General features: G+C 29.6%; 1 protein-coding gene across 1 annotated transcript in view; it reads left to right on the top strand.

The window, feature by feature from the left end:
• The window catches only part of LOC129975246 (rho GTPase-activating protein 18-like), a 329,739-nt gene that overhangs the window by 22,857 nt on the left and 280,076 nt on the right, over positions 1-26,806 (top strand). The gene's annotated exons all lie outside the window — the stretch shown is intronic.

Below are 26,806 nucleotides of genomic sequence, written 5' to 3' on the forward strand. Positions count from 1 at the left end.
GAACTCGAATTTTTGATGATTACTTTCTCTATACTATGCATACGAGAAAGAAATAACATAAAAGCACTAATGTTTTATCTCCATAATGTCTCCAAAATTGGCAGTCTGGACATTTATAGCTTCTCCCCTCCTGTCTGCTACGCCGCTGTCTCCAACCATAGCCACTGTAGTTGGTTGTTTATTGGGCTTTATTAACTCGAACTTTATTTGACCATGTTGTCAGTTTTATAATGGATAATCAAGATTAAGATTATGAAAAACGGCAATCTAAAATATTTATTACTAATTATATAAAAAAAAAATCTGTTTCTTTTTTTCCTCCAATAAAATGTGGAAAATTGGTCTACAATTTGGCGTTGCTTGTTAAATGTTTTTGAAGAATTATCCCTATGCATAGTTGTTAGAAACTTCGACTTTTATATTTTTGTGAAATTCCACATTTTACACTTTTTTCAGTTCGAAAATGTCATTTTTATATTTTGTCTCTCCTTCTGTCTGTCTTTGGACAATGGTACGAAAACAAAACGAACTAAATGGTTGAATCTTGGTATAGTTCGTCAACGGATTCTGAGACGACCACATTTCGACGATTCCGTCTCATTAAGGGGTGAGACGCGGAACGATGAGTGCATTTACGGTATTCCCTTCGACCTTGGATTTTCCCTATTACATACTAGTAAATGTAAACATCTCCTCGTTTCATCTTTCCTTTCACCCCTATTTTGAAGAATTAAACCCATCCTAACGCATGCGCAAAAACGCGGAGGGTTTTACTATCCGTTGCTGAACTATATACAGATTGCAGCTCCTTATTATTATAGATTTCGAACAAAATATCTTTTCGTGTGACAATTCGAAACGTTCGAAAATATAACGGATTAGATATCTAAATTAGCATGTGTATTTCCAATCATTTGATTGATAATGAACATAATAAAAAAATGTTTGCTTTTTTATAACAGGTGCAACATCACGTATTACTTTGCTCTGTTTAAAGGACATGCCAAATTTCACTCATCTTGTTCATCACGTTTTCGAATTATATATACACCGAAAGAAAAGCACTGATATTAATTTCAAAAGTTGATCTAGCAGTCAAAAAATTTGCTGTTAAAGCTTTAATGATTTATATTATTTAGAATTCTCTAAGATATAACAAAATTATCTGTAAAATTATTACAAATTATACAGATTATCTGTTGATTCCGTTTATCGATCAATGCAAGATACACAAGATAACTAAAGGTTTTTATACAAGATAACTTTTTGGATCATAATCTTCACACCAATACTTAGAAATGAAACGTTAAATGAAATCCATCAAAGGAAAGTCCATATGTCTGTGAATACATAAATATAATAATTCACAAACGTAATGAGCTAAATAAATGAAATTTCATTTGATCACTAACATTGTAGATATATAAAATTTTTTTGGACCAAATACGTGTGTTAGTTGATTGTCTGTTAGTCTATCCGTTTGTGTCTATGTTATCACAATATTTTAAAGAGAGATTAAGCTAAATATATGAAATTTTATACGTGACCTTGATATGTATGTAGGTCAGAATAATATTTTGAATCAAATTTGTCAAATTTAAATGGATTCCTATTTTACGATAAGCGTGCCCGAAAATGAGAGAAGCCTTTCAAGCTTTGGAAACTTCTGCCTCAAATGTGGGCCTTACCATCAACCAAGATAAAACAAAATTTATGGAATTCCGACCCTCAACTCTCAATCACAGTGCTCCTCTATGTATTAACGGTCATACTTTCGAAAAAGTCGATCATTTCAAATACCTTGGCATAATGATTGATGACAATAATAAACTCAGAGCAAAAATTGATAACAGAATAAAAATTGCTAATAAATGTTTCTTTGGACTGGAAAAACAACTAAGGTACAACTTAATCAGTCGAAAAACTAAACTAAGAATTTATGACTCTTATTATGCTTGTTCTACTGTATGTAAGTGAAACTTGGACACTCAGAGTTCTCTGAACATGTTCGATAGAAAGATGCTTAGAAATATCTTTAACCCAGTGAGAGGATGTTGGTGAACTAGATTCAAGTTTGAATTATACAAACTCTATAGGCAACCACAGATAACACTGGTTATCCGAAGCAATAGGTTAAGATGGCTCGGTCATATCTGGGGAAGCCCTGAAAACAGCACCCTCAAATTATCTACTTTTAAAAATCCTATGGGATCCCGGGCCAGAGGAAGGCCTCCAACTAGACGGCTGAATGATGTGGAAAGAGACCCGAGTGTTCTGAGGATAAAAAACTGGAAGGGAGTTGCGGTGGATAGAAAACGCTGGAAAGTGCGCGTGGTTGAGTCTGCAAGGGGACTGTTGTGCTCATGAAGAAATGACCATAAATATTCTATATCGTGTATATTATATTATCGTAGAATTTGCTGTTTATTACTGCTCCTATTAGTTATTTTCTGAATGAGAGATTTAAAACATTGATAGTGTTCAAAATATCAAGGTTAAAGTTTTTGACAATTCCTATACTTTCAACTGGTAACCTTAGTAACGAGAAAATAATGAGCGCTCTAAAACCTATTATTGGGGCGACAATTCCTTGGCGTGAAAAGTGGGCATCAACAAAATCCTCTTTGAAATTACTCTCTTGCATTCTTTTTCCATATAAAGTAGTCCTCCTCTTTTCTTTGAATCCGAAGGCCACTTGTTTAGAAAGTCCGAGTGTGGTTTTCGTACGCACGACTGACTCAGCAAAACGCTATTGTTTTATTCCGACATGTTTTATAGCGATTTCATGTTAAGCTGCGTTTTTCGGAAGTGACCATTTGGCTTCGTTCATTAGCTTGTTCCGAGAAATGGTGCTTTATTCGAATTGCAAAATGGTTTTTGGCGCAGACGCTAGGGGAGATAACGAAAATAAAAAATGGAACACGAAATAAGCCCTTATTTCTTTTATAAATCCAGTTTATTTGTAAATTCTATGAATATAAAATGCTTAAAGAAATATATGAATTGCTATTATTTCTGATTTATCTTTTAACTTCACCGCAATTTAAAATTCAGCTTGCTATCATAATATATTTTTTGTCAATAGTCTACCATTGCCGCTGTTAAGGTCATACATTAAAGGTCATACATTAAAGTACCATGAGGCTTAAATACACTTGTCGGTACATCTTCATATCGCCAATAGGAGCCAAATCGCCAATATATTCTTGTTTTCTGATTCTGGCGACTTTTGTGCAAAAGATTATGTATTAAAATAACAGTGGTTTGAAATCTGCTAGCCAGTGGATTGAAATTCCCTAAGTCACATTTTTTTTACTTTCTCGTAAACATAGTATAGAAAAAGTACAGTAATTGTAGTTTTTGGAAAATGTCCGTCTGTGAAAGACAACTCAAAAACGCTTTGAGCCAGATGGTTGAAAATTGATTTGGAATGGAATACTTGATATATGGTGTTTTACGAAGTGACAAACAATATCTCACTGCCAAGTTTCGATTGCAAGAACGGTACTTGTGTTCAAGTGATTCAATCCACGCGCTTTTTTGCAATTTAACTTTGAATCTAATGCCCATTTTGTGAGAGGAAAAAAGAAAGCAACATTTCATCTCAATCTGATACAATGTGTAATTAGTTGCTACATGGCATGCATTGCCATGTTTGTGACATGAATCGATTTCAGTGTTTTAATAAGTTCGGAATCTGTGCTCTGTTGCTTTTTCAATAAATTCTCTTTAAGCTCTATCAAAGCTGTTTGGATCGGAAAATTAATTTTTCGAAACCTTACTTAAAATCATTTCTTCTTTAATCATTGGCTTCGAATAACATGTTTACTCTTTCAAGGACGTTTTATCACTTTCATTTTTTGTTTACTCTTTCAACGAATAATGTAAACTTGGCGTAGAAATTTCTCATAGAATCACAGTAGCAATTACCTTTTAACACTCAATTTTCTTAGACTGACCAAATACCAGATGTTAAGTAGATTCTATACTGGAATTTACCCATTGCAAAGTAATTTTCATAAGGAAGATTTCTTTTCGAGATTATTTCTTCAGATACACTGCTATCGTAATATATGGAACCCACAATCATCCGTTGGTCAAAAGTTTACATATGCCTATAACGTATTGCAACTGTCTCCTCGTTAAATCTATTTGATTGGATTTGAATCAGCATTGGATGTATTGTAAGGCAGATATGAAATCTCGGATGAGTTCGTAACTAAACAATCCTGTTCAGACGGTTTCAGAATTGGTGATATGTCTGGTGCAGTAGTCAAATATGGTTCTTGCGCCAATAAACATCAAAATCCAATCCTTCAGAATTGGTGGGGGGCGGAGTGAATTTTTCGGTAATTGCAATTACTTAATTATATTTTAGATCCTAATTTTTATCATCTCTTAACTTCGTCTATTTTTAATACAATAATATTTACGCTGCATACTTTTTGCAAAATGCGTTGGCATGTGACATGCATGATTGAAAAAACTCTCTATATGGCTGATAGTTGAAAGTAGGGCTTCCAAATTTTGCTCATAGTTAATTATTCTTTGATAGGTACATTTTCAGAAAGTGTTTTTGTTAGATTTAAAGCTGATCGAAATTTTCATTAACTACGATGTATATTATTGTTTAAAATCTGTTTTGTACCGCTCCAAAACTCAAAAAATTAGCATTCTGCTAATTACAATTTTATTTCCGTATAATTATTTTTTTTAATTGTAATAAATTATTAGCTACCAGTGTCACTTGTGCTAGGAAAATGCACTGAAATTGCAGAGAAAAGTGTATACCTGAGCTTTGACAAAGATTACAAATAGGCTACGTTATTTGTTTGAACCTTATGAGCACTGAAATAGTTTGTGACAGAGCTTTTCACATGAAAATATAAAGAGATCATTTAAAAGACAAACAATTGCTTTGAAATGTTTGCCTAAATCAGTATTTCTTTACTTTGTCGAAATATTTTTTCGCATTATTGGTTATTTCACTGTTGGTTTTTCGCGTTCTTAAACATTAACTTTTTTTAAACTTAAGAAAGAAAAATTGCATTAACTTTTCCAACAGTTTATATGAAGAATCAGAAAATGGGTTTACGTTAATGCAAAAGACAATTGCAATTTTTAACAGATTCACCAGACATTTAAATATTATTGATTATATGATGTTACGAAATTCGATGCTATTATAAATATTCATGTAACACTAAACAGAACATGTGTAAGATTATTAAAAATAAGCTTTTAATGCCTGCCACAATTTTATCTTTAAAATATTTTGTTGAATGGATCAGGAATACTAACTTAATCTTTATGAATTTAATTGAAATGAAATACTACCAATTTTCCTGGCGACTTGTCAGTTAATAAGTAAAAGAACCCTAAAATATTTCTAATAATTTCTTTTTTAGCATAAATTCTTATATAGAAAACAGGCTCACAAATCTAACCTTAAAATAAAAATCAATCCCGTAGATCTGGAATTTTATTATTTGCATTAATTTTAATTAAAAAACAAATTTATTCGATATGTAGCAACATTCACTAAAAACATTATTTAACTTTACAATGAAAATGAATACCGTAGATATGGAATTTTTTTCCCCATGAATTCTTATTAAGAATCAATTTATTCCATTTACTGAAACATTCAATAAAAATTATTTCGACGATTTCCGTCTAATAGTTTTTATTAAAACAACCATTAAATCAATTATCCCATTATTTATTTGAAAATTTAGTTCGAAAACTTTATTTGGTCGTGATAAAAGGTGATAACGAGTTATTAAAATGCTACTGCATGTAGGCCAGTGTGCCTTCTTTCGGCGAACACCTCAACTTCTCTTTCGCTCACGTGACCGTTAATAACAATTCTAGTTTTTTCATTTCTCTTTGCTCTGTCCGGAAAAGCTTGTTTTATCGTTTGGCAGTGAAAGTCCCGCCTAATTGGCGAGCGTTTTTCTTCAACACATTTTAGTAGTTGCCCGCGTTCCCTTTTCAGTTAGTATACTTTTAAAAGATGGGACAGACGGTATTAAACAACGTTAATCTGTAGTTGTTTTGTTTTGGAGGTTCCGTTAAATGTAAATACCTTCAAAAACGGACTGTTTGTCGTTGGGGATGTTTTTTTTTTTTTTTTTTGCACTAAACAGAAAAACTATTAGACATATTTGTATAATGTAATCGTAAACATTTATTCCTTAAGTAGATTTTGGTTGTCTTTTTTTATTTTGTGTATTAAAAAAAAACATAGTATGTATTTTGTGCATTAACAAAAACAAACAAAAAAAATCGAGTAATAAAATATTAAACTTGTTATTTTGATGAAATTTATAATAATCATTAAGATATTTTGGTCGGATTTTTTTAAATTTTTTTTTCGGAAATAAACTAATTACTTATTCCAATTTAATAATTATTGATTATATTATTCTAAAAATTGTGTTCAGTAGTGGATTTCAGACTAGGTTAAGAAGAATCGGAATATTTCATTTAAAGGCTTCATTCTTCTAGTTGCCAGGGCCGCGGTGGCCTGGTGGTAAGGTCTCGGCTTCGGAACCGGAGGGTTTCAGGTTCGAGACCCGATTCCACCGAAGAGCCGTCGTGTAAGGGGGTCAGTTTCACGTTAAATACGTCCTGACCAAACGTCCTCCAGCCGGTGTAGTATGGTGTGGAGAGGGGGGTGCCAGCTCAGGTGTCGTCCTCGTCATCTGACCGCGGTTCAAAATGACGAAGTCCGTCCCAAAATAGCCCAAGTGTTGCTTCAAACGGGACGTTAATATAACTAAACCAAATCTTCTAGTTGCCAAATAAGTAAGTTTGGAAAAAAAAAAATACAAATACTTTGAATTATAAAATTTTAGGATTATTTAACATTTTATTTTATTATAAGTGGCGAGGATGTTACATGCTTCATTACGTTCACTTTGTTATTGGAATATTTATAAGTATGATAATCTACTTCAATAATATTGTGTATAAATGTGGTTATGCCGGGTAGTGTGGAATCATGATATATCTATACTAATAATAAAGATGAATGTGTGTGCATTTTGGCTCTCTACAGATCAGACCGTTTGATTTACAACAATCAAATTGGGCACATGTATACGTAAGAAAATGGAAATGTGCACCTCGGGGCGATTAAAAATTTTTGAATTAGAATTTTAAATTTATTAAAAATAAAGTGGAATTTCGGCATTTTACCGCGATAACTTCCGAAAATATTACAATACAAAAAAGAATTTATACTGTTTCAAAATTTAAAAAATTGGGTTTCTTTTAGGATACCAGTTTATTAATCGAGTAAATTTTAGCAATTTTTTAAAAATATTTTTTTTGCCTGATTTTTAACAATATATTATATTGTTGCCTCGAAATTCAAACAATTTTCATCGTTTCATCAAATATGTAGTTGCTTGATTTTCTTCCGTCGTTGAAATCTAAAGGAGGATTTTATTTATTATCTGTATAGTTTAAACAACAACTGAAACCGGAGTGATGTCGCCGAACATCTCGCATACACTATATTAAAAATGTTATATCGAGAAGCCTTGCTTGACATTGGCGTACAATAGTTACGAAATATGAATCTTTAGCGTGTATTTAGCATTTTACTGAATTTGTCATTTCTTGGCGAGTATTTTGGCGATTTATCTCGAAAATCAAATATGTGTTTGAGGCAAGTTTTTCCTAAAGGAGTGAAACAAAAATTTGACACAAAGCTACTCAGTGGAAAATTGCAAATCAAATTTGATATATTATAGGTATTCCATTTTGCGCAAAATACTTAAATCTGCCACTAGTTGAGTATATTATTGGTCAATATGAACCAATTATTTTTTTCCCTTTGATCACTGCTTAAATAAATGATCTAATTATCAGAACAGCTTACTATTCTTTATAGCATTCATCTTTCAATTTCTAATGAAGCCATTATTTGCACACATAAGAGAGTAATTATGATTGATTAGCTCGATTGGTACAATAAATGCTGCTTTATTTATTCAAACTCGATTTTTAATTGAACTTATTTTCCGCTCACTTGTAATATTTTATTTTCAATCTTTTCAATACGAGCTTCGGAACATTTCAGAATTTTCCAGGTTTTGTAATGCTGTATTTGTTATAAAATAGATAAGTTCCACTGAATCGTAAACTTTTGTATCTTTTATATTTAGAAATTCGTGATTTACTATTATTGCTTTTCGCTTTATTTTTTTTCCAATGGAATTTTTTTCTAACTTTTTATTTATTGAACTTTTTTCAGGTTTGCAACGATGAAATTTTGCAAACGATTTTTCTCTAGTTGAGGTTTTAGAATGTTGAAATTTTTATGAATTCTCAATAAAAAAAACTTTTTAATATTTTCAGAAATTAATTATTAATTTGTCAATTTACTTAATTAATATTTGAGTCCTTACTATTCCTATCATCTGCTAGTAAATTAAAAAATATTTAATGAAACTGTGATATTTTAAAAGAATTATAAAACAAAAATTAATAAGTAGAAAATAATTAATTTCGGTATAATATCTCATTAATAGAAAGTTTTAAATTTTTTTTATAAATTTCAATCTCATATTTTATTATGGACATTTGAACTGATATATTAGTATTTTCTTCCGTGGTCTGTAAAACAACGAACAATAAATATGTACTTAATATGAAAATTTTCAACATAAATGTTGAACCCATATTTATATAATTTTTTCTGAATTTTTTTTTGTCAATAATATTATCATCACAGTTCTAAGCATTAGTCAATCAAAATTAATATATATATATATATTTGCAATGCTAACTGTATACTATATGTTGCAAAATTTGAGCAATATATCATTTCATTATCTTTATTTTTAGGTAAAATTAAATAAACCAAGCTAAAAATTAATAATTGTTAGCTCGGTGGTTAAATGAGAGTTTCGGAATCAGAGACTTGGGTTCGAAACACAATTCTAGTAATGTCTACCCGGGCTTGGTAAACCTAAATCTGGAAGGGTTTTTTAATATACCACGTTATTAAAACAGACTAAAAAGTATAAAATAACTCTCTTAGCTCCAATATAGATTTATAGCCCCAAGCAAATTCCCATGCCACAGCCGAACATCCTGAATTTTTTAAATTCACAATCAAGAATTTTTAAGACAATCTGTATGAGATTATAAATCTGAATGGGAAAAGGAGAAATTATTAAATACCTTTTAGCCCATTTCATGTTAAAAGTGTGTTGAATTAATTTTTTTTAATAATTATTTTCTGCTTTTTAGTTGTGTGATAAAATATTGTAATCGATTTTAACTAACTTCCTGATGCGTTAAATTCAATAATAAAATTTGTACCAGACAGACAAGAATTTATCTGCTCGGTACAAATCTGCAAATTAACAATTCATTATCACTCAGCTCTAAGCTATGTGTAAAGTTTGAAGCCTCCAGTTCATTGGAACTTTAAAATCGATTGCAAAATTTGTACCGAACAAACAAACAGAAGAGAAGAAAACGAGTTAATAAAATCGTGTTAAAGACAATAAAGACATGGAAAAAAGCAGAAAATGAATCAACAAGCAAGTGAACCGCAGTTCAGGGCTAGTCTGTGAATAACTAATGAAAGTCCACTGCACCCATAACTGACTAATTAATTGGAAACGAAACTAACCTTTTCAATTCAGAGAAGCTAGAGCTGCAATCTGAGCAACTCCGGCTTGGAGCATGGCATACTGTGTAATTTTTTTCAACTCTCTTCCAAAGTTAATATTCGTTCTCTCAATTTCTTTTCTTTTTTTTTCTGTGTTAATTTCTTACCGATTGTTTCTGAATTTTGTTTTCAATTCTTACTGTCTGGACAGAAACACATTTGTTTATTAAGCATTGGTTTTGTTTTTCGTTGTTGTTGGAGGTCACATTTCTAAAAGGTAATTTTCTAGAATATTATTTGGATGGACATTTTGTGAGAGGTAATCGAATTACATTAATTATTACAAGTAAAAATCAATAAACGTTTCAATTCATATATTGCTCATCTTATTTGACATTTGTCTCGGGACGAGTATGAATTTTCTATTTACAAAAACTAAGAAATTTATATGATATACTGGAATATACTTTTGAAATGCAACAAACTTCACCTCTGGCTTTGAAATTAAAAAAAAATCTTAGGCTACTTAAGAGTAAAGTTTTTGAATTGTAATTTCTTGATAGATATTTTTTTTTTTGCCACTTCTCTGAAGAGTTTACTTATAGTTTTAAAGCATAACTTTAACTGAGAGAATTATACTAATCACTTAATGCATTTATTATGAAAAAACATAATCCTATTATATTGAATTATGTTAGACTAAAATATAATAGGATTATGCTGATTTTGCAGTATAGTTACACATGTAATAAGATGTTAAGTGAGAATTTTTTTTCACTTTTTTTATCTTATATTTTTCAATTTGTTTAAATGCTAAATGATTTGTTTTAATGAAAATGTCAATTTATTTACGACAAAGTATACAACCCTAAGAAAAACTTATTTCAGAATTTTGTTCAATATCTTGATATTACCTTATCAAACATTTTCCACTTTTTAAAAACCATTCTATAAAAATGCAGTTTGTTCTCTATTTTAATCTTGATAAAATGTCATGTAAACTGAATTCCTGTTATTCGAAGTTCCACATAATTTGAAAAAAGATTTTTTAATAAATTTTATTAATCTATACACGAAATAAAATTTGATGTATTTTTTAAATATTATGAACGTATTGTTTAGGAATTTATTCTATTTATTTAACCTTTCAAAATGATAGCACAAAAAAAAAAGCTGCTTTAAATCAAGTCTATTAAGCAACCGAACTTGAATGCCAGCTCTTAAACGTTATTACTTTGAAATATTTAAAATGCTAATTTTAAATTGTAAAATAGTAATAAACTTACTGCCTTTGGCGACCAACTTTTTCGTCCAGATTATTGAATTTTCAGGCTCTTAAACAATTTACATAGACAGCATCTTTTAAAATTTCACCTTGTTATTTCAAAGACATGATTTTATTTCAATATATGCAAATTAAAAAGTGTATATGTTGCGAAATTAAAACCGGAAGTAAAAGCTCTATTATAACCGGAAGTAAAATATTCAAAGGAAACCGGAAGTAAGATATTCAAAGAAAAAATATTTTAAATATCAATTTTAATATTGGCAAAATCACACGATTGAATATTTTAATGGATGAGTTTGGATTTCATTATAACATTAAACTCTGAATTATATTTAAAAAAGTTATTAAAAATAGAGAAAACATTTCATGGAAATGAAACCGATATCCTTAAAAAGACAATTTTTAAAATTTAAGATAATACAGAAACCAATTTTCTGAGATAATAGTTTTGAAAGATATATACATCAATTTCCATATTCAAGTCAGAGCAATTAGTCATTAGTCAATAATAGTTAGGCCTATTTCTGTGTTGAATTAAACTTTGTTTGATGCCCATTTCTATAATCTGGATTCCTTTTACTTTTCTCTGACTAAATAGTTTATGATGGTATGGCTAGTCTTCACCAAAGAATTTCTGATATTTTATAGCTCCATTAATTAGTTAAGCGAATCTTGAAATAAATGCAACTATAAAAACGTTCAATGAAGAAGTCGAGTTTTTTACTTCAATTGAAAAATCTGAATCTTTTGCATGACGTTTTGTTTACAGTTGATTGTTGCCATTCTGCAATAAGCAATAAGAGCGATTTCTATATTACGTATGTTAGCCTTATATATAGAGAGCGATTGCAGTTTTATTCTGTATCTTGTTTTTCCCTTCTAAATTTTTTTAAAGACTATTTGTATTAAATTTTAAGGAAACTCTTTGTAGATCTATGTAACTGATATACTAACAAATATATTTTTACGTATTAGATTTCAAACGAAAGTTATCCAGAATATCCCGAACTTAACGTTAAATTTTATTTAAATAATTTTACTTTAAATTGCTTAAAGTGTTACTTTAAAGTTAAGTCAGGCAAACAGAACAAATAATTTTTGTATTTGAATAAGGGATGGGAAACTCAAAATGTATGTATGTTTGGAAATTTTTCTTTCTTTCTTTGTTCGTGAATCAAAATAAAATAAAAAAATACATAAAATACATGATTTATATTTAGTGAAATACAAACTTGTATCAGCAAAATAATCCAATTATGTAAGTAATCATTTGCAAAGCGTGTATTGCTTCAGTTGACAAGTCCTTTGAACACAGAGTTCTCCAAAGTTTTATTGCTGATATTGCATCTTAATTATGATCATTGTATTTCGCTTCCGATTTTTAATTTTATTATTCATTAATTCTGAATTTTGAACATATACTGTTTGTTTAGTTACTATTTTGGAAGATACTGAAAACTTTGGATACTTAGAATGTATACCTCTTAGAATGTATAAGTATTAAAACTTTGAAAATCATATTTAAAGGGAAATTTTTTTTTTTACTTGTGATAAATAAAATGATCAAAATCTGCTTTATTTCTACCGTCTACAGTTTCCAGATGATAAAACAAAGCTTCAAACGTGGCGTTTTACAGTGACGCAGAATTTATATTAAACCTGAAAAGTGAAACGAAACTCTTTATCGTTCAAACTGTTTCGAAGATTTAACCCGAAGTTTTAATTCTGCTATCGGTTATGCGCGTCAGGAAATTCCACTCATGCGTATTCTGTAATTTTTCAGGAATCTCACCCTCGTATCCTTGCATACAAATAAGTTTGGATGTATACAAAATGCTATTTTTAGATAGCAACCGAAACGAGAAAATAATATGTAACTAATGTAAACTTGATAAAGATTCATGTACTTTTACTGCTTTTGCATTTCAGTCATAAGAGGGGAAAAAACGCTTTTCATTGTCTTTATCACCTGCTTCGGTTTTGTTGCATAGATGCAGCTGTTTTCTTTTTCTTTTTTTTTTCACTCATGTGTAACGCTTATAAAAGGATACTATTTATCAAGTTTGTGTTTTCTTGCTTTGTTGTATGAGTGACTTTGATTTTAAACACTTGAGTTATTTTGTCATTATTTTTAAAATCTTATTTATTTTAAATTAATTTAGACTATGAATTAAAATTTATTTTCTAATTGCTTTATGGTGTTATTGGAAAATCAAGAGATAAAGTTTTTACTAGAAAATACCTTTTCTCAGTTTATATCTGGTAAGAAATTTTTTTAAAAATAGGTAACAATTATTTTGAATTTTATTTTTTATTTATGAAGTTAGTGTAAATCCTATTTTATGTAATCAGTATTTTAGTTTTTGATTTTAGAATAATGTTGTGTTTAAATTTTATTTGTCAGATTCAAATTATAATTTCTTTTTATAAAATTAAATGATAAAATTTTTTTTACATATCATGTTTTCCTAAATATCACAAAGACAATTTCAATTAATGCTTTCGTAAATATGTTAAACCCTTCCGATATTCTTAATTACAAAAAGAATAATAAAATCTTGAAAACTAAGTGTTAAAAAAATTAGTTGTTCCATTTAAACTTTATTTCCTTAATATAGATTAGATTGGGGAAATTCAAGAGGTGATAAAAAGCACTCTTAATGCCCTGCATATCTTTTTAAATAAATGAATTCTTTATATAATTTTTTAAATAAATATTTTATTGAAATGCCAAATGTAGTAACAAATATCATGAGCTTAATTTTTTGCTGATTTCACAAAATTTATTGAAACAAAAAAAAATTAATGCTGTTTTTTAGAAAGGACTGGTTATCAATAATTAAAAAAATATTTATAAAAAAAAGTTGGGAAAAAAAAGCCGAATAACGAATTTAATAAATAATTTTAAAAATTTATCTTAGATATTTTCTATTCGTTTTTATTTTAAGGAATGATTAAAATATAAATTTCTAAAGTGCAAAGATTTTAAACACAATTGAGTTTTCATATGTTTTTTGAAGTAATGCTTATGGAATGGTATAACATATGAAAATTGTGTTAGGCAATAAAGGATTTATTGACAAATATTTCGTTGTTCCTAGAATTTTTCGAGTTTTCGCATTAAAAAAACATGGATACCGAAGACTTTTTACATCAGTTTTAAATTTTTAAAAATTAGCTATCCTGTGATATCAGTTTTATTTTTGAGCAACTTTACTTTTAAAATTTTGATAAGCATTACTAACTCTATTATGCAACAGCAGATGCAATAAATTGTTTAATCGGCTGATTGGTAATTATGTTTAATTGTGAAATCGACTTTTTTTATAGCTTTTAATTTAAAAACTTAGTCGATTTTCGCTTCAAAAATATTTAACTTTCAGTAATTTCTTGCTTAATTTAATGGAAGCATCTCGCTATTTATATTTGATATAATTTTGTGTAATTATGTTGATTTTAGGATGTTGATGAATTAAATTTACAAAAACAAAAAAGATAAATTAAATAATTCTTTTTCATTTTTTGAAATGTCAACATATTTCTGACTGAGCATTCGTATTTTCTTTGATTCTACAAGATGACTGGAAAAAGAACACTAATATTTATTTGCATAATCAATATAAATGTTAATTAACACTGCGTTTTGTTTTCTGTGCTAGTATACACAAATAACTCTGAATTTAAAATATATAAATATCCTAATCATTAACTGTAAAATCTGAACAGTTTCGAATTTTTCCTAAACTTTATTCGCTAACTAAGTATTTTAGACTCATCAATCAAAATATAAACAAATGATTATTCAAATTTGAATTCAAAGCATTTTTGCATTATAAATGCTTTAATCTATCGAAATCCGATTAGAAAAAAAGATCAGTTAAAACCGTTCATCATTATTATCTAATGAATAAATTTGATATATGACTCATGTTTAGTGTGGTGCTTATCTTTCATGTTATCTTTTATAACGATAAAAGAAATTCCATGTCGGATATCATCCCAGAAGCAGTAAAAAGCGCATTTTCTTTTAATGTTTGCAAACGGTTACCAACGAAACTATCACTTACGCATGAGTTAATGCGTTAATATTATCAGAAATCATGAACTCGCAAGCATCGACGTGAATCGGGTTTTGATAAAATATATGCTTCAAATACCTTTATTCAAATAATATCAATGGATGTTTTCATTTAATGTGGTAATTTAAATGCTAGACAGCGACTTCACATTTTCTGCTTTTTATTCTTGAAATAATTTCTCAACCTTGATGGGGAAATAAGGTTTATGTTGATTTGTTAGTGTTGGTTATTGCTTCTTTCATTTTTACGCAGTCTTGTTTAACTTCTCTCATGCTGTAACCATGCATGTTCCTGATATTCTAGAATTTTTTTTTTGAAGAAATAGATATTTGGCAATATTAATTTTTATATGCAAGTATAAAAAAATTATCAGCTGATAAATTAATTTTGTTAAATTTTAATTCAATTCAAGTGATACCCTCTGGCAATGAATTCGAGAAAAAAATTGTTTACTAGATTTCATAAAGATTACAATAATGAATCGTAAATTAAAAGCTAAAAAACAGGAAACTAATTAATAAAAAAATATTTTAGGATACTGATAAAAGTGCATGTTTTAAAACCTGTTTTTTTAATTATCGAGTTTCGTATTCACATGCCGAAAGGTGCTTAAATAATGTCGACTGATATCAAAATTTCGAATTTTCTTTTGATTTCTTGGCGATTATAATATTCTCTATTAATATATCCTACATGTTTATACTTACGAGCCGTTTCTGGTGAGCATTTGGTTTGCCGCTATTAATTTTTTCTATAAATCTCAAATATCTTGGATAACTTTGCCTTTAAAGACTTTTCAGAAAAATATTTTTGAAATTCAAGCTTTTATTTCTTGTCATAATCTTACTATTACTTATTTAATATCATACTATTTTAAAAGTCTTATAACAAGCTCATTATTTTATGAGTTTCCATAATTTATTAGTTTATTTTCTTTACATTCAATTATATCATAGGAAACAGCTAGAATATTTAAAAATAGTTTACTTAATTTTTTTTTTACTATCGTTTGATTCTGAAGCTAAACATCAATTGTAATTTCATTTTTTTTAAATTTTAAGATGATGTAAAAATCAGTTTTTGTGTTGTTATATTTTCTGAATTTATCGCCAGAAAATACCAAAGTTTCACTTAATTTTTAACTAAAATTTAAAAAAACAATGGCTGCACAAAAAAAAATGGCTGCACATTGGCTGCACCGTATATATGTATGTCAGTTTCGATAGTTTTTGACCAAACGATCTGAAACATAGAGCGATAACAACCCCTCCACTCACACACATATTCATATTTATTATCAGTAAATATTGTCTATTTAGATTTTAATAAATACAACATAATTTTGTCGAAATTGTATGACTATTTCAATAAAAAACAAACAATATGCAACAAAACATAAAAAATTCCAACTTATATCACGCATCCATTTATTCATTCATATTTTCGAATAAAATTTATAAACATTTTAAATCAGAATCGTCTGCAGTCAGCTTTTCGCAATCTGAAGTAAAATCACGCTTGTCGATTCCCAGCCACGAATATACATGCTACAAAACATAAAACACATCTGCTGTGACATCAGACAAGTGTTCTAGGTAAATGCGGTAGCACGTAAATCAGTCACACGTTCGAAATAAAACAATCCCAGACGTTCGAAATGCGCTTTCTTTTTCAGGAAACTTCGCACCTCGCGTGCCTGTAATTGCGAATCCGTCTGTTGTGGCACGCGAAGGCATCGCCGTTCCTGCGACCGACCTACTAAATACAAATAGAAAAATAAAATTCTGACGTCTGTCGGAGTCGTTTTAAGAGAACACTTCCCACGAGGGGTTCATTTTGTTTATAGCAAGTGGTTAAGAATAAGAATAAAAAATTATTTAAAAAAAAGTTTAGCAGCAAAACCGTCATTATTTCCCCTTTTTTGTTGGCGGATACTAAATAAAGATTTTGGCGGAAGTAATTGAAAAAGAAAATTTATTCTTTTTAAGCAGCATAATTTGTTATGATTTTACAAGAAGTTTCTTTTTTATAGCATCACTTTTTTTCAAACTCATTATTGCCATTTTAAAATAACTTTTACAAGAAAATGCTTTTCATCATATAATATACCAATTCGTCACGATTTCAAACTTTCTTTTAACTTTTAAAAAATTTATCAAAAATAAATATTTATAGATTTTATTAGGTCAAAGACATGGTGCTATCTTTAATCTATTCTTCAACTTTTTGACATACATTAACACGTACGCTCATAAATTTTCAAAAAAATTTATATTTAAATCTATCATTAAGCCAAAACAGCAAATAAAATTTTCAACTCTTGTATGTTCGACTCCGAAATTTTCGTCTGTAGTGTATTCTCGATGACAATTCACTTAAAAAAAAATTTAAGAATTGAATTTTAGGCTAATCGACTGCTTTTCATTAAATTTTGATTCCGTAAAAATGGCATCATCTGACAGTGAATTCAGAAAAGAAAAAGGAATATAAGATTTCTTTCTGTTTTTAACAATGAATTATAAAGTACTAAAATGCAGAAAATAATAAGCACACTTTTATTGATGCTTAAAATGCTGAAAATATTTTTAAAAAACCCTCCAGAGTTAAAAAGAAAAACATGAAAACACGAATCATTGATAAAATGCAAAAAATTAAGCTATTATATTTAAGTCTATTTAAATTAATATAAAATATATTTAAATATCATATAATAATGAATATAATGAGGGGAAAAAACATGCCTTCATGTAGTTCATTTCTGCAAAAAAATAAATAAATAAAAATTAAATGTTATAACTGTTATTAGAATTTCTCCATGAATTACTAATATTTTTAATCATCTTTTACTATTTTTTTTCTATCTAACCAACCGTCAGTTAAAATGCAATCGACGAATTTTGTAGTAGTGTCGTTTAATATTTCGATCTAAAAGCAGCAATAAATAGGAAAGTCGCATTATTTTGTAAGAAAAGTGAATTGGAGAGAATTATTAGAATATCAAGAGTGTTTTCATAGAATACTATAAAGAAATATATGTGCATTTTTTATATTATATATATTAATTTTAAGCGTGTTTGTCACATTTATAGGTTTTTTACATAATTGTTTATATTATATGAATTAAATTTATGAATCACAATCGATGAATTCAATTCCTAATTTCCACGGTATTTTTTATATCTTGTACATGAGCAAGCAAAATTATCCAAATTAGTATGGGTATCATTTAAAAAATAACAATTAACCTTTATTTGTTCTCCTAATTGTATCAAACTACGGTTAAAAAATTCAACTGAAGAATTAAAGATGATAGCTATGTTTATTTTTGTTCCATAATGTTTTTCCTTTGTCCAATAAAATCTTCACTATTTACTTACCAAACAACTCTTACTTATTACGTCATTAGATGAAAGTTCCGAACATAAGTGCCCACTTTTCAACGCCAGTTGGCTTCTGTTCTTACTCTACAAATATTATTAAATGTTTGTTTCTGGCATCCCAGCACGCTTGCTGAGGTCTGTCTTCTGTGCATATCTGGATATCTTACCATGAATAATGTATCAAGGCAGATTAGGAAGCATTTTGAGCTTTTCGGCACTTTTAGCGAGCGAAATTTATAAGTCTTGGGCCGTGTGTTATGGTTTTGGGATGTTTCGGTTTGCCAGTGGAGCGTGGATGGACCTGCAAGACGCAGGCAAATTCACGCTGAGGACATGGTCCACGTCCGAATTGGTCTTCAGCTCGTATCCTTCGTCGAAGAAGTAAATACTGTGTAAAATACTTGCGAGTTCGAATCTCTGTTTCTGGTTCGAATCGCACGATTTGAGTAAAAAAATATTTGGTGAGTAATTAACCCTCCAATAGCCCATCGTGGTCAGCGAAAGTAACGTCTGTCTTCAGATTGGATAGATTTGACGAATGCTTAGAGCATCATTTAACAAGGTTAGCTTCTTTAAGCCACGTATGAAATCTTCATTCCAGTTTTTCAAACTTTCGTACCGAAGTATTCTTATTTTAAATCTTACCATGATTTTTGCCATTGTTTTTAGTTGTTAATTTTATAGATTCAAAGAAATAAAATCTTTTGATATTGCAAACACAAATTTTAATTTCTTGTATATGAAAATTTATTCAAGCACTATACTTGTATTTACTGAAGCATTACAACTTTTTGCATGCCAAGGGTGTTTCTCGAAATTTTCTCCAATCTGACCCTATCCGATGTAGTAGCTCGCTAACAGTTCCTTGGGTATAAAGTTCAGTTTGAAAAATGTATGATATACCACAATAAAAAACACAGGTGAAAGTTTAATGGAGTTATCTGTAAAATGGGAATAATATTTGTGATTAAAAATATGAACTTTCAGTTACTGAAAAAAAAAAAGTTCACCCTAAACTTGCAGAATATATCACAGATTTCTTCTTCTTCTTCTCAGATTTTTTCATTATTATTTTTGTTTGCTTTTGTCATTACTTAACTTCGCCGTTGATTTATTCAGAAAAACTGTATGATAATACTAGAGAATACATTTTTCAATTATAGATGAACCCTTTTTCAAGGCACCGAATGTTAATAATTTTAATTACAAATCTATCTGTCAATTTTACAAATAACTTCGTGAAACTTTTACCTGTTTTTTTATTATGGTGCAGCGTGCATTTTTCAATTTGGGCTTTTTGGCGATCTCCTTTATTTTTTGAGTTATTTTTTTTTTAATTTTCGTATTTTGTAGCAAGAAGCGCTGTAATCTGTTTCAATATATTAAGCATAGTCAATTTACTATATGTACATATTAAACACCTGGCTATACGAGATGTCGTTTTGTATTTAAAAGGCTTAAAAGGATTTTACTGATCACCCTGTATATATTATACAGACTTTTGAACCGATGATAGATTTTGTTGTAGGGACCATAATCGGTAAGCATCTGAAATTTTTTTTCCGAAATCCTTTTATAATAACTATTGAAATAGACAGTCTTTCTAAAAGGAATCTACCTAAAATTCCTGTTTATGTCTTGATAAAGTCAATAAAATCCCCAAGCAGTGATTTTCTTTCTCTTCTATATTCCCCCATCTAAACTCGCCAGAAAGTGTAGTTAAATATAGAATTATTGAGAAACTGCGGAAGGAAGTTTTATGAAAATTCAGTACTTATGTTCTAAAGAGATGAGTATCCACAATTGGAATCATTGTTCACAAATTCGTGACTTGCATCCAAGTGCTGTGAACACTGTTACAGTATTTTTACTTTTTACACGTTTACAGAACAGGCAGCTAAGTGGGAAAGAACGGAAGTGCTAATTCTTGGACTCATTCGATCAGAAACAAAATGATTCGAAATGAGATTAGAAGTAAATATTCATTGTAATTCAGGGAGCCAATTTCTTAATCTTGATTCATATCAGAGATAGGAAATAAGATCCAAAGGAATGATCTGATCCAAGAAAGATGACGCCATGAATTTGTTAAGTGGTTGTTTCCGTTCTGTCAAACAGTGTGAAAGGATCCATTCTGGGTTGGGTGGCGAAAAAGTAAATTATACAAAATTGTCTCTCTGCTCTTATCACATCATTTTGTATTCAGAGATAGTAGAACCGGAGAATAATCTGTAACTTTGACCGATTGACAATTTTGTAAATGCTTTCTATTGGGTGGGTGCTATCTGGACATGGTCTCTTCAAGTCAAAATCACAAAAAATCAGTTGTAACTAGTTAACAGTAACACGTTACTAGTTAACAGTTGTAATTCATAAAAAAATATATTGATAATAGAGCAGTGATGGAATAAATCCGTAATATTATGTACAGTAGACTCCCGATTATCCGCGCCTGCCGCACTAAGTTGGTTTTTTTTACTTCCAAGCAAAGAGAAAATGCTTCCAAAGCAAGAAGTAAACACAAATGACTGATTTCTTCAAAAAGGTGTAGTTTTACAGTGATGCTTTTGTAATTACATAATACATTACAGTATTAAAACAGTACATATGTATTCATTTTTCTGTGTATCCTTGACGCCTCTCGTAAGTATAAAGCACTTTTCTGTTTTCATTAACAAAATGCATTTTAGGTTAGTTTTGAGTGATATACTAAAATATTAAGCGTTAGTTAAACATTTCCTGCTGTTTATTTTACGTTTCATTGTACATAAAACGATTTTTCAGAGTTGGAATGACTGTTTTCTCTTTTGCTATACCCGTTTTTCGCTTTTTTCGGATTATCCGCGGCGGCCGCGCCACCCAATTCTGCGGATAATCGGGAGAGTACTGTATCATCATAAATATATCATTTGGATTTATACAAAATGTGTGCATTTTGTGAGCAAATGTGAGCATAACCTTTTTACTTTCTCATATATGTAGAGTACAGAAAGTATAGTAATCGTCATAACATTCGAACACCAGATTTCGATGAGTCTGCACGTTTTAGACCTCACTGGGTTCGAAAAAAATATTTTTGTCACTGACAGTCAGACAAACATTTTCCAAAGATTACTCAAAAAAACTTTGAGCTAGACGGATGAAATTTCATATCCAAATCTGTAGATTTATGTCAAATTTCGAACAAAATACATTCAGAAGAAAATGCCTGCCTTGTTCGAATATAATTTAACACTTTAACTACAAAAAGAACAGAACTAGATATATAAAATTCGATATACAGAATTAACATCTGTAGACTAGACACCTTTCAAATTTTTTGCCAAATCCAAAGAGGGATGGACCGTCTGTCGGTTTGTGCTTTCAGAAACACGAAAACGCGAGAACTCAAAGATGCAATGACTTAAATATATCATATTTGGGATGGGATTTTGTGACTACAAAAGGCACTTAGCTCTGTGCCAAATATTTGTTTCAATCGGTTAGGGAAAATGCGGATAAAACACAAATTCGATTTTTGGATACAATTAACAGCATGCGAGGAATTAATCGCCAAATAACTCGCCAAGGATCACACGACAGATTCAATAAAAATGCTAAATTTACACCAAAGTTCAATATTTCTTAATTATTGTATGGCAGTGCCATATACTATGATATCTTTATTAGAGAATATACTAGAAAGTTTTGGGAAGACCCAAATTTAATTTAGTAAAGAAAGCCGAATTTGCACTTTGGACGTCTTTCTGTCAGACAGTTGGAATCAAAATTTGAGAGAAAATTACGGTTTTAGTAAAAAGATTACATACCAAATTTAATTGATATAATTTTTTGTGATTTTGATCGTTGCATTTACATGCTGACAGATGTACAGACTGACAGTTATTCAACCGTATCAATCGATGATGATACGGTTGATACGAATCTATATTTTTGACTGCTAATTTTTGTGACAAAATTTTATTTATCTAGGGTTTTTACATTTGGTAGTTATTGTTTTTATTTATATTCAGACAGTAAAAAAAATACACTTTCCTATGAATGGATTTTGCTTGAAATTTGATAAAAATGTACAATTTACAGAAATGTAAAAATCTGATCATATACCAAATTCCATCCATCTAGCATCAAAGCATTTTCAGTTGTCGTCTTCACAGGCATAATTCATAAATATGATTTTCATATTTAGGGAGATTTAAAGCGTGTAAATTCGCAAAAATCTCAAATTCGATTTTTTTTAAAGATTATAATACTTTGTGTATTTTGTATAAGAAAGAGTAAAAATGTAATCACTCTTGTAAAATTCTAATTTTATTAAATTTAAAGATAATAACTCAAAATAATTTGCCCTGACATGTTCCGGTAAGCCTCCTCGTATAAATCAAAAATAAGACATTATTTTAAGAAATCAAGGTAAATTCCTCATAAGTTCTTTCATTTAAATATCATGTTTCAAATGTTATATTCTCAACAGAACAAGCCTTTCATGACTTTTATGCTCTAATATTTTGATTAAATCTCTAAATCATATTCAGAAAAACGAATAACCCATGGTGAATACTATCGTTTCAACCGATCTTTTCTGATACTGATCAATATAATAGCTTATCTCTATATGATTAAACAGTGAGTTAAACTGAAAAAATATTTTTTTAACCTTATTTGCAAATACCTTTTCATTGTTTTGCATGTATTGCTGTTACATTAATGCTACACGTGATGTTGAAATTTTTTTTTTCCACTAAAGTTAAACAATGAATTCGAGGATATGTCCGATAAGTCAGTCAGTTAACACATCCGATCAGAGTAATGATTGTATTATATGGTTATAAAAGTGTTAATATTTAAGAAGGGGACGTTTATAATTGGATGCGAGACATCGTGCTTCAGTCGTTAGCTTCTATTTCTCTCGTTAGAGCAAAACTGTTAAAATATACGATTGATGTATTTGTGGTCAGTAATTGACCGCGTTGAAGACTAAAAGTTAATTTAAAAAGTTCCCCTCGGCAAACTGGGAAGGCAAAGGTAGATTCTTTTACATCTGAGTTACTATCTGGCAACATAAATTGTTGATGTTAGAAACAGTCAAAATTAGAGCTTGAAAATCACTTTTTTAGCCCCTAACTTGGCAGATATTCCAATTATCGAAAAACTTTAAATACAAAAGTTGTTCGTCTTAATAAGGCACTCATTTGGGTAACTGGATTTATTTTTCTATCTTCAATATTAAGAAAGTTATAGTGAAATGAAAATTTCAACCCCTCACCATTTCCACCTCCTCTGAGGAATAGGGCCCATTTACGAACTCTTCCGAGATTTTTACATTTCTAACAATATATTCCAAGTCAGTTAAAATCCAAACAAAATTACTCTAGATATCCTGTTCAGAAGATAACATGGACAAAGTGTTATACGCTCTCGTATATATAATATAAACTTTTGAATGAAGGGTGGTTTTGGGTTGCAGGGACCATAATGGATAAAGAACTGGAGAAATTTTCTCGAAGTTTTATCATGAAAACCATTGGAGTAGGTAGTCTTCCTATAGGAATATGCATAAAAGACTAAAAAAATTAGGTCTGCGTTTTTATGAAGTCAATTCACATGACTTCAAAGTCACTTGATAAATGAACATTATTTGATACCTAATTACGAATTGTCTCCACATTTTTTTCTCTTCTAAACTCAGATGATTTAATGGCAAAATATCGACTTTGAAACTAAGGCGTCGTGGGTTCCTGATCCGATTACATGACAAATTCGTCTTTTGTTAGAGCGGGATGCATATTAATTCTGTTATCAAGATCGAATTTAATTTTGCTGGTGTGGCATGAAAATTTGAAGGAAGATGTGTTAATTGTAATATCTTCTTTGTTATATCACCATGATTCAAAATTTTAATGTTCATCCCAAAATAAGTACTCACATTTTCATAACGAAACAATAATCTAACGAAACAACACAAACCAAGATGCATAATAGATTTCAAAAACAAATTAGCTTGGCAAATAAGCGCAGGCATCATAGAGGCATGATTTGATTCCATTCATAGAAAGAAATTAATTCACATTTTTATTTTTCTGACTATCATTGAAATCTCATGTAGCAGAAAGAATCATGAATATATGTACATGAAAACCTAGAGAATACGAAAGTAAGTTCTCGCTTCTCTGATGAGCATAGTAATGTTGTGGAGTTGAGTTATATCTGTTCTGAGAGGATGGATATCTAACGGGCGGAGTTTGGTATTGGTCGATGATGACCTTTAAGACCATTCTTAGTTTCTCCCACTTCCTGCTCTCAGTGGTCATTCATTTTACCCCGACAGCTTAGGCAAGTCGGGGATAACTTTTTATTTATTATTACTACTGAAAATTGTTCCAATAGGTATCACACAAGTTCTGGATAAGAAATTGCTGTACTAGTAAACATGTTTTCCTTTTCCTCTAATAAATAAAATTGTGTGCATTTGAATTATCACCATTCCCATGGCAGAAAGGTATGGGGAGGGAACTGTTATCAGCGATTACGCCCATGTTTTGAGTGTGACCCTTTGTGCCTTTATTCATAGTTTTCATTTATGTGGTCTTAGTCATTCGATTAAACCCTAGATGCTTTGGTAGGGACAGTGGAAGCATCTTCTTCGCAATTGTTCATGTTCACATGCTGTACATCAAATATTCCGGGAATTTAATATTCGATTCCATTGCTTATAATGGAAGTAAAAATAGGCCACCACATATTATAAAACAACACTGAGTTAGATGTTATATTACATTCAGTTTATAGATGGCATGTGACTATAATATAATACGAATTGATTCGACCCTTTTACATTGACTGTTTAACGCCTTTTTTGTGTGCTTATTTTTACTATTTAATGAAAACTTAGTAGTCATATCAAACTAGTACAGCAAATAATCCTAATACTATAGATTTGATTTGTGTTAGGAATATCTAGGTTTTGGATGACAAAAAATGCTATCAATTTAAATGATTTTGATATTCTGAAACAGATTTGGGAGCTAAACTTAAGTCAAAGTATCTAAAAAGTTAGAATGACGAATTAAATTGTCAGAAAAGATTTGCTCACGCAGTTCTGTTTGAAAAAGAGTGGTTTAAAAATAATTGCAAGAAAAGCTCCAAAATTTTTCTCTTCTCTGTTAATGTTTTTTAACATTGACTCGCTTGACAACTGTCCAAAAAACTCTCTCTCTTTGGCAAGTAAAAGAGCATCTTTCTTTATCGCTCTTTTTTTTTGTGTGTGCGAGTTTTGTTTGTTTTCAAGTGTTACTTCGCTGTTTTATAGATTAAGAAAGCTTTTGAGCTCTGTAGATTTAGTTTTTAGTTTATTGGATAAGAATGCTTTCGTTTTAAATTATTACTGGTATTACGTAAATATTCTTTATTACTTTTTAAAAGTTACTCTTAAAATTAAATGCAGTAAAAGGGTTGTATAGGACAAATGCGTTCTGAAGCGAATTAATACTCAATAAATTTAATTAAAGAATATGATTTTCGAAATAAAAAATTCTTGGGATATGTTTTTTGTGAGTTTTGTTTGCTATCATTTGTAACTTCGTTGTTTTACCCATCAATATAGTTTTTGAGCTCTGTTGATTTAGTTTTTAGTTTATTCGCTTTAGCAATTTAATATGAGTCTATAGAATAAATTAATACTCTATAAAATATATATATATATATATATATATATATATATATATATATATAATTTTCGAAATAAAAATTCTTGGAATATGTTCCAGCTTTATAACGAGTATTCCATTCTATGAAATAATCCTCATTTTAAAATCCTTTGACGAACTGACGATCTTAATTTTTTTAAACAATGTCTAATACTTCGATGTTATTTATTGTGTATGGGTCTCAGCTTGTTATTCCAAAAGTTTTGGTCTCGAATCTGGAGTCCATTAAGATATTCTGTACCGAAACATCCAAATATAAGAAAAATTAAATGCTGAAATAAATAGTTTTGTAGTTATCGTGTTAACTTATGTTCAGACAGACGGGGACCTCCTTTGAATCGATTTTACTCAAAATTTGATAGAAATCTATGAATTTGGTGCAAAGACCGTATACCAAATTTCAACCGTCTAACTCAAATCGTTTTCGAGTTATCTTTGTAACAGACAGACAGATATTTTCCAGAAATTTATTTTGCAAACTCAGGGAAGTCTAAAATGTGGGAGATTCGTCAAAATTGCGAATTAGAATTTTTCGTTGATTTCAATATTTTCTGTTTGTTATACTTCGTATTCAAAAATGTAAAAATTAGAAGAAATCTCGAAATAGGGAACACGTGTAGTATGGTCATTATAAATTTCTAAGGCATTAATCATAAAATTATATGAATTTTCATTCCAAATGAAAACAAGATTTCTAATCTTCGCAAGACCAATCGATC

The sequence above is a fragment of the Argiope bruennichi genome, chromosome 7 (genome assembly GCF_947563725.1).
Source record: "Argiope bruennichi chromosome 7, qqArgBrue1.1, whole genome shotgun sequence".
In the NCBI taxonomy this organism is placed as follows: domain Eukaryota; kingdom Metazoa; phylum Arthropoda; class Arachnida; order Araneae; family Araneidae; genus Argiope; species Argiope bruennichi.